We start from the raw sequence: 8,301 nt of genomic DNA, 5'->3' as shown, positions 1-8,301 counted from the left end.
TTATGTTTGGCCACCGAAAACGGCAAGGTTGCATTTAGGGGGGGAAAAAAAAATCTGGGTTACGTTAAAGAAACCCACGTCGACTTCCGGCTTTATCATGAACTTGAACACCAAGTCTCCTGGGTGAAAGTCCCGGGTCTGTTCCATCCTCTCATCCCCAGCCTCGTGCTTTTCAACCTGCCTCGTCACGACGTGGGACACTTTTGGTACCCTGTGACAAAACGTCAGTGTCCGACGCTCTGGACGAACAAAAAGTCACAGATGAATGTGTACAAGTGTCAAATAATCGACGACGTCGGAGCAGCCCGTTCCGCGAATTAATATTTCGCGGGCGGTTCAGGGAAGCAAAAGAAAGACAGAAAAGTTTTTGTAACGTAAAGATGAGTCACATTAACGTTGAAGGTCACAGCAGAATGAGCTCATTCCGTTCAATGAAGGGACCAAGTTGGTATGTTTTAAGCTGTAGATGTTTTTATTGACGACTATTCCAGGTGTAAGAGGTAAATGGGAGTGCTGCAGCTGGCTTAAATGGACATCTAGAGGATTTCCTTTTTTTTTTTTTAAATGGAGAGTCACGGACTTATTCCTTAAATTCATTGATTGGTCTTAATCTGCAAGTTAAGTTTTCTTTGGTATCAGCACTCCTATCCCGCTGGCTTCATGTGAGTGAACAGTGACACGAACTATATTTACTCCACAGTGAAGATATATTTTATGCATGTTGAGTTGTTGTACAGAATCTTACCATATATCTATTATATTTTTTAAGATGGTAAATGTTTAATCGTTCTTAAATATTTCCCACGATTGTAAATTTATATCTGCATGCTCGGTTTGGAGATCCCAGGTTGTATTACAGTTGTGAGACAATCGGATTGTGCTGCAGATGTAATGCCGTTGTAATACTGATGAAGTGCCTGTAACATTTTGAGATGAAAAACATATCCACCACGACAAAGACATGATACAAATTTGCATGAAGCCTTCTCGTTGTTCCCTGTGAATGCTGCTGTTGGACTGCATGCGTGGAGGGTTTATTCGACGAGGCCCGGACCGGGGGCGGAAGATTCAGTCGGGTCCAGGTTTCACAACAGGCCTGTAGGGTTAAACCGAGGTTGTTGTTGGTTTTTTTTACACTGCCAAGTCCAAGTAAAAGTTCTTATTTTGCTCTAGTCGGCCTTACGTCACCTACAAGGAACAATTTGATTGAATAATATCGGTGATATCGGGCTGTATTTTTAGGAGCCGGCAGCTCTCAGGTTAAGGTCGTGGAAAAAGTCTGGTTTAATACAAAAAAAAAAAAAAAGTTGAGTGTGACTGAAGACACAATGTGTTTGTTTACAGTTAGTCACGGCTTCAATATTTTCCAAATGGAAACCAGACTGTTTTTGTTGCCTTAACCTTCGCTGAGAGTTTGTTCGCCCACCATCCACCCCATCCACCTTCCCGCTCGACTCTCAGCGGCAGTTTACAGTTCCAGCCGGCAGTGGCGCTAAAACGCAGCGGCCAAAAAACATTTTTGTCGGGTCAAAATTTCTTGGAGACCGGTTTACGACATAAGGTCGAACTTACTCGCGCTTTTGAGGCTTTTCAGCTCCACACTTTTTTTTCTGGCCTTCATCATGTGTGTTGAGGCTACCCGGCGTCGCAGCAAAGGCGTGAAATAGACACGCCCATCTACGACAGCAAAACGTGAGAAAACCACACTTTGGGCTGTCCGGGGCGTGAAAGTTACACGTTTGCTAAGCGTGAAACTTGGACCCACATAAATGTCTGTGTGGGCGTTAAAGTTAAACGTACAGGAAAACGTTTTAACTTTCACGTTTACATGTTTTCCCGTAAGTGTAACTTTCACGCCGAGAAAGCCCAAAGCGTGGCTGTCGCGCGTTTTTGCCGTAGTGGACGGGTGTGTCTATTTCACGCTTTGCTGGAACACTCGGTTTGGTTGAGGAAACGCAAGCTAGCTAAGTAGAGCTGCTCCGTCCGAGGTCAACAGACGAAACTTTCGCATTAGATGAACCTTCCCTTGCGGCCTGCATCAAAACAGTGAAACGCTGAGCCTGAGAGTGCACACACTGTCGTCCTGCAGCCCCGGTCTGGGCCGTGCATGCTGAGCACCCAGAAAGCACTTTTTGTACCAAGATTTGTCGTTGCCAATAAAACCCAGAAGAACCCTGCTGTGATAACGTCTGCCTGCCATCTGTTTTTTTTTTGTTTTTTTTGGGGTCTTCCTCTCTTCTCTGAGCTCCGCTCAGATGTCTTCATTCTGAAAAAGGAGGCTGTTATTGTGAAAAACAACAGTTCCCCACCCTGTGATTGGCGGTAGAGATTTCCCATTTTTAAATCTGTCTGAAACACTCGAGAGGAAATCCCACGGAGTGGATTAGGGATTAGGGAAACTATCTTGTGTTTGTTTTTTTAAGTATTTTGAGGGAGCTTAATCTGATCTTTGGCAACAGATGCCTTCGATTTAACCTACAAACATGGATTTGCAGCTTGTTTATTAGCTGTTTAGATCAAGTCCACGAACCTTTGAAAATAGCTTTGAAAATACAAATTGGTGATACACAGCTACATTTACCCAGTGTTTATTTTATAAAGTGGCACATAAAGGCACTTTTTGAGATGAATTAATCAGTTCATAGTGAATTTACTACACTCTGCAGTTCATTTTCCTAATATTTACTGTGATTTATGGTATTTCAGCATGATACAGTGCAGTATCTTTTCATTTCAAACTTCGTTTTTGAAATGTATTTATTTTACTTGCTCAACTTTTTTTTCTCAACGTTTTGGAAATTTGGGCTATTCTGCATTTTGAATATGAATAAAATGTATTTGAATTATTCATTTATTTATTTATTTATTTTACTCATGAACAAACCAAACAGCCAAATTGAATTGAACTGGGGAAAAAAAATCCCAAAACTTCAGGTTAAAACCATGTCCTCCTCCCTTGTAGAAAAGAAAACCCACGAGTTTCCTGTGTTTACATGTATTGACACGTTTACCACATGTTGCAGTATATGATAACATGGGAGAAATATGTGGAAAAGTTATGAAAATGCTTCTGCCTTAAAACCAATTTTTTTCTCCAACAGGGAAAATACATGTTTCACATGTGCATAATCACATGTGTTTTTGGCACGTGAAAATCCGCGTGTTTTTTCTGTCAGGGCTTTTAAAAGTTGGAAATAAAAAATGTTTTAAAAAAAAAAAAAAATAAAAAAAAAAAACACTCCTGAGTGACAGAAAGAAAATCAACATGGATGTAGTTTTGGAGTCTGAAAAGTTGCCTGATGGTGGACAGAGCAGAGGCCATGCAACGCTGCTTGGATGCGGGAAGAGGAGGACCGACGCTGGAGCGTCATCGCCGCGCTTCCTCAGTCTCCTAGCAACAGGAAACATCTGCCTCCGCGAGGACCAATGAGGGCGCGCGCAGAGCCGTGTGTGTTGTCTCTTGTTGCTGTGAACGGGATATTTTAGGAGTCTGGAGAGCAGTGAGCGTCTCACCCTGAGAGGAGCTGCAGCTCTCCCTCTCCGCCCGTCCGTCCGTCCGTCTTGTCTGTCTGTCTGTCTGTCTGCAGGCTGCGACTTCCGTGCTCGAGCGTCGTCGGATCGGAGTGAGGACGCTGGATGTCGCGCGGAGAGGACAAGAGAGGAAAGAGAGGAGCTTTAACCGGGATTTACCGCCGATTTGAAGGTAAGACGCGGAAGTTTTAGTTTTAAAACGGCAGATAATCGTTTCTAAACTGGCATGTGTTTGTATCGCAGCGTTTAAACGGAGGCAACGTGCTTTTACATGAAGTAAAAAAAAAAAAATTCTTCAAAATATAGCCGCGCTGATAAACGAGAAAGTCTGCATACAATATAGAGAACCTACAAAACCAGTGGAAAAGTTTATGTTTTGATGACATGTAATGTAAAATGAAGTAGTTTTAACCCTGAAAACAGCATATAAATTTGTTTTCAGGTGTGATTTCTCCATCATTAACAGGGATAACTGAGCCACAGCAGCTCATGTAGGTTTCGGTTATGGTGAAAGTGCTGGTGTGTTCCGGTCCTACTGCACCTATCTGTGTCTGACATGCAAATTATTGATTATGATTGGAGGTTAAGAGATTCTATTTATTGCGATTTATGTAGGCTTGCTGACAAACTCTAAAAAAAAAAGAGCTTTCATTGTGGAGCCAGATTTTAATATGTGCACATTTAAAATGAACAAAGTTATGATCAAATGTATTTCTGCTTTTAGTGAAAATACTTGCTGTCAAAGGAAATACAAATACTGCATGCAATTCACACACACACACACACACACACACACACACACACACACACACACACACTTCCCACGCAGCCTCTCTCCCCCCTCTGTTCATGCGTCCATCAGCGGGCATCATTCTGCTGTTGGATGTTAAAAACTGTGTGAGTCACTGCAGCAGCTTCAGGAGAGCCGGCGTGAAATGTTTCGCAACCACAGAGCTTCCCACTCTGTGTTTATGATTGATTTATGGCATTTTAAATAACAGCACCCACACACACACACACACACACACACACACACACACAAACACACACGCACACCCGCCACCTTGTAATCTCTGCTACTCACGCGCTCTCTTCAATTCTGATGAGCTGATTTTGGATAACACATCTCCAAATACATTCAGCAAAAACATCATGTGACAACAATGGAGGATCAAAGCGGGACATTATTCCGCAGGCAAAGTGTTTGAGTGGAAACAGATACATTATTTAAAGAATTCAAACCTTGAATAAAAGATGTCACATTTTAAATAAATAGATAAATAACATAAATTTTTTTATTTAGTTATTTTTCAATTTCTCACCTTTCACTATTTATCTCATTGAATTATATATTATTATTTATTTGTTGATCTTTTACCTTTGTCCTTTTCTCCCTTTTTTCAACATTTTAAGAAAAAAAATATTTTCTATCTTTTCATCTCAGCTTTTATTATTTTTATTTTTAAATTTAAATTCTAAGATTAATTTCAAGGTTAGGTTTAGTTTTAATTGTCACTTTTAGGTTTAGTTATTTATTTATTCATTCATTCGCTTATTCATTAATTTATTTCTCCCCTGCTTGCAGTTGTTAACTGTTAGTGTTTCCTTGTGCTCACCCGGTCATTAAATCTCAGGTTAAAACTTTATGGCCGTCAGCAAGCTGTGATACTTGAGAGTAAATAACTTTGAATCGTTGTTCAGACACAAAAGTCAAGCAGCAAATATTGAGGTTACAAAAATGTCAGTTTCGGATTTAAAAAATTCAAAATGAAGATCAAATTTAATTTCAAGCCACATCCTCTCTCAGCAGTCTGTAAACTTTCCGTGTTCAAGCTCAGATATTTTGGTTCCATCTCCTCCTCCTCTTCCTCCTCTTCCTCACTCTCTGCTTGTTTCCCTGCAGGACTCTGAGGGCGATGTGGAGGCTCAGATCGACTCTGATTTAAACTGCGGTCAGACAGCTGAGTGCCGGCTGTGGACCATCGGCAGCAGGTAATCCCGGTCATGTGACATGAAGCTGCCGTACACTGTAACTAATCTGAGTGTTTTTCATAATTTCCTCGGTTAGATTTGCGCTCTGATCTCTGGTTCGTTGGCCTGCAGCAGCCCCCTTCCCTGCGAGAGAGACCAAACCATTCAACTACGTCGAAAGTTGCCTACTTCAAGAGGAAATATGCGGAGGAGGAGGATTTACACGGAGGCCTACATGGATATTTTCAAAAAGTAAGAGCCTCTTTCTTTCTTTTTTCTTCTTTAATTTGAATTATGTTTCTGACGTTTTGCTTTTTGGACTGGTCTGATGAATAAATTGAATAACTGAAGTGACACCTTTGCAGTGATTAGGGATCACTCAAGGTCACCAGAGGCAGCTGAGCTTTATTAAAAAGGAAAGTTATAAGCCTCATCTTAAAAGTAAGAGAACATGTCTGCCTCCCGAAACCGAAGCAGAGAGCTGGAGCCACGCGAGAGAGGCCTGAATGAAACTCTACGAGCAGGACGTCACCCTGAGAGGAAAAGAGCTCTGTTAGGACGATACGATGTGCGATAACATCTTCGAGATAAGACGCAGCTTGGCCATTAGGAGCTTTGTAAGTCATCAGAAGAACTTTCCAATTCTTTATTTTCTGGGAGGAAGAAGAAGAGAAGCTAAAAATGGAGAAATATGATCTCTCGCTGAAAATTCAGAATCAACTGCAGACATTTTGACAACAAGGAATTCCAGTTATATGGCCTGGAAGTGACAAATTCATGGTTCAACTTCTCTGTGTCACGCTGACTCATGATTCTCCAGATTTTATCGATATTTTGTAGGTGAAAGAAAGCAGTCGAGAGTTTCTTTATGTCTGATTAAATTGACAAAAGTAAGTAAGTCTGTGATTGGATAAAGAATTTCTAAAGTGTTTAAGACCACATACAATGTCTGAATTTAAAGATAAAACATCATCCGGGCCTTGATGTCTTTCAGACATTTCTTGAAGTTTCACCAACTGATTTGTTTCATCCAGTTTCACAGATCAATATAAAGGGACCGAGCACCGAACCTAGTGGGACTCCGTAACTAACTTTAACGCGCTTGGAAGTAGTCACTGTTGTCATGAACACATTAAAAATGTATATCACAGATATGATTTTAACCGACCTAGTGCAGTTCCTGTAATCCTGAAGAGTCGGTTACAACAAAAACTTCCTGTCAGAGTACATATTGGAGTCTTTTTCTGATTATCTGCCGACGTCCTGGCAAGAAAATCATGAGTTTCTTTGCAGCTCTGGGACTCCTCTCTTCAATCTGCTTGTATGAGCGACAGATCAAAGCTGGCATCCCTCTAGCCTGCTCAGGATAATATTTTATAACAGAAGCACAAACTGATCTGCTTGCCTCTGTGTTCGCCACTCGCAGCACTTGATACTGCAGGAGGACCGGAGCTGCATCCTGAAGCTCTCCCTGGAGAAGCTGAGGTTCCTGGAGGACCCCGAGGCCTACCTGCGGCGCTCTGTCCTCATCAACAACCTGCTGAGGAAGATCCACCATGAGGAGGAGGAGCTGGAGGCCGAGGAGGAGGATGAGGAGGAGGAAGAAGAAGAAGATGATGTAGAGGAGGAAGAAGAAGAAGAGGAGGAGGTCCTCGGGGAAAGGGGGCAGCGGAGGCTGATGTACCCGGACAGGAAGAGGGTGAAGGTCCTGGTGACAGACTGCTGCTCCCCGCCGTTCGGCCTGGAGGAGCTGCAGCATTACCGGCTGGTGCCCTGTTACCCGACAGCCGGCTGCCTGTACGGCCTGGGCACCTGCCCGGGCCTCGCCCCGAACCACCAGGTCCTCCTGTACAACCTGGACGACAACGGCTGACTCTCCCCCATCCTCACCGACAGGGTCCTCTTATTTTTGTTCAAAGCTGGGACGTCCGCGTCACACGGCGTGACCTGTTTGATCAGAATCCACAGGAGGAAAAAAAAAATGCTGCCGCCGCTCACCGCTTCTTTAACATCCTCTGAGGGACGGGTGGTGGGCTGTTTCGTGCGTCGGCGGGACGTCGCCTCCTCTCTTCACCTTGCTAAGAGGCGGCGGTGGATTCAAGAAGCTGAGAGAGTCTTTCTTCTGCCTCAGGATCAGCAGGCTCTCTGGTGCCGATGTCAAGCTGCTGCTGCTGCTGCTGCTGCGTCACTGCTCTCTGCCGTTTGTGCAAATACGAGAGACTTGAAGCAGGCGGCATTACTTTGATTTTTATTTTCTTTCTTTTTAATTTTTTTTGCTGTTGTTGTTGTGTTATTGACTTTTATTGTTATTGTTGCTCATGTGACGTGTGAGCGCATTCAGGGATTTACAGACAGCAGGCTTCTTTTGATGCACCTTGGCTTGCGTGGAGAATGTTAGCTGATATGCTTCTGTTATGTTTTTTTTTTTTTTTTATGCTACTGTGTGATTTATGAAATATTCTGTGTAACATTCCCTGGACCGTGTGAACTTTTCATGCTATGAAGTGCTCGAAGTCACTCATTCCCTGAGGTGCGTTTACTGCCTGTGGGAGGACCCGTTCCTCTCTGCGTTTGATGTCCTGTGATCAGATTTTCATTTTGCAGCACTGTGCTGTCCTCTGCTGGTAAAAAAAAAAAAAAGAGAGAAAAATCATCTTAAAGAGTCTCTTAGTGGCTCGTGTTCAAATCTGCGAGGATAAGAAAACATAATGCTTTATTTCAACCCCCACCCCAATTTAGCATTTATAAGAAATAAATATATTGCTTAAAAATGTAACTGCAAGCAGATACAAGTGCTTA

The sequence above is a fragment of the Embiotoca jacksoni genome, unplaced genomic scaffold (assembly GCF_022577435.1).
Source record: "Embiotoca jacksoni isolate LCO1_2020_lvr unplaced genomic scaffold, fEmbJac1.0.p SCAF_18, whole genome shotgun sequence".
NCBI classification, from domain to species: Eukaryota; Metazoa; Chordata; class Actinopteri; family Embiotocidae; genus Embiotoca; species Embiotoca jacksoni.
This window is presented reverse-complemented; position numbering follows the sequence as displayed.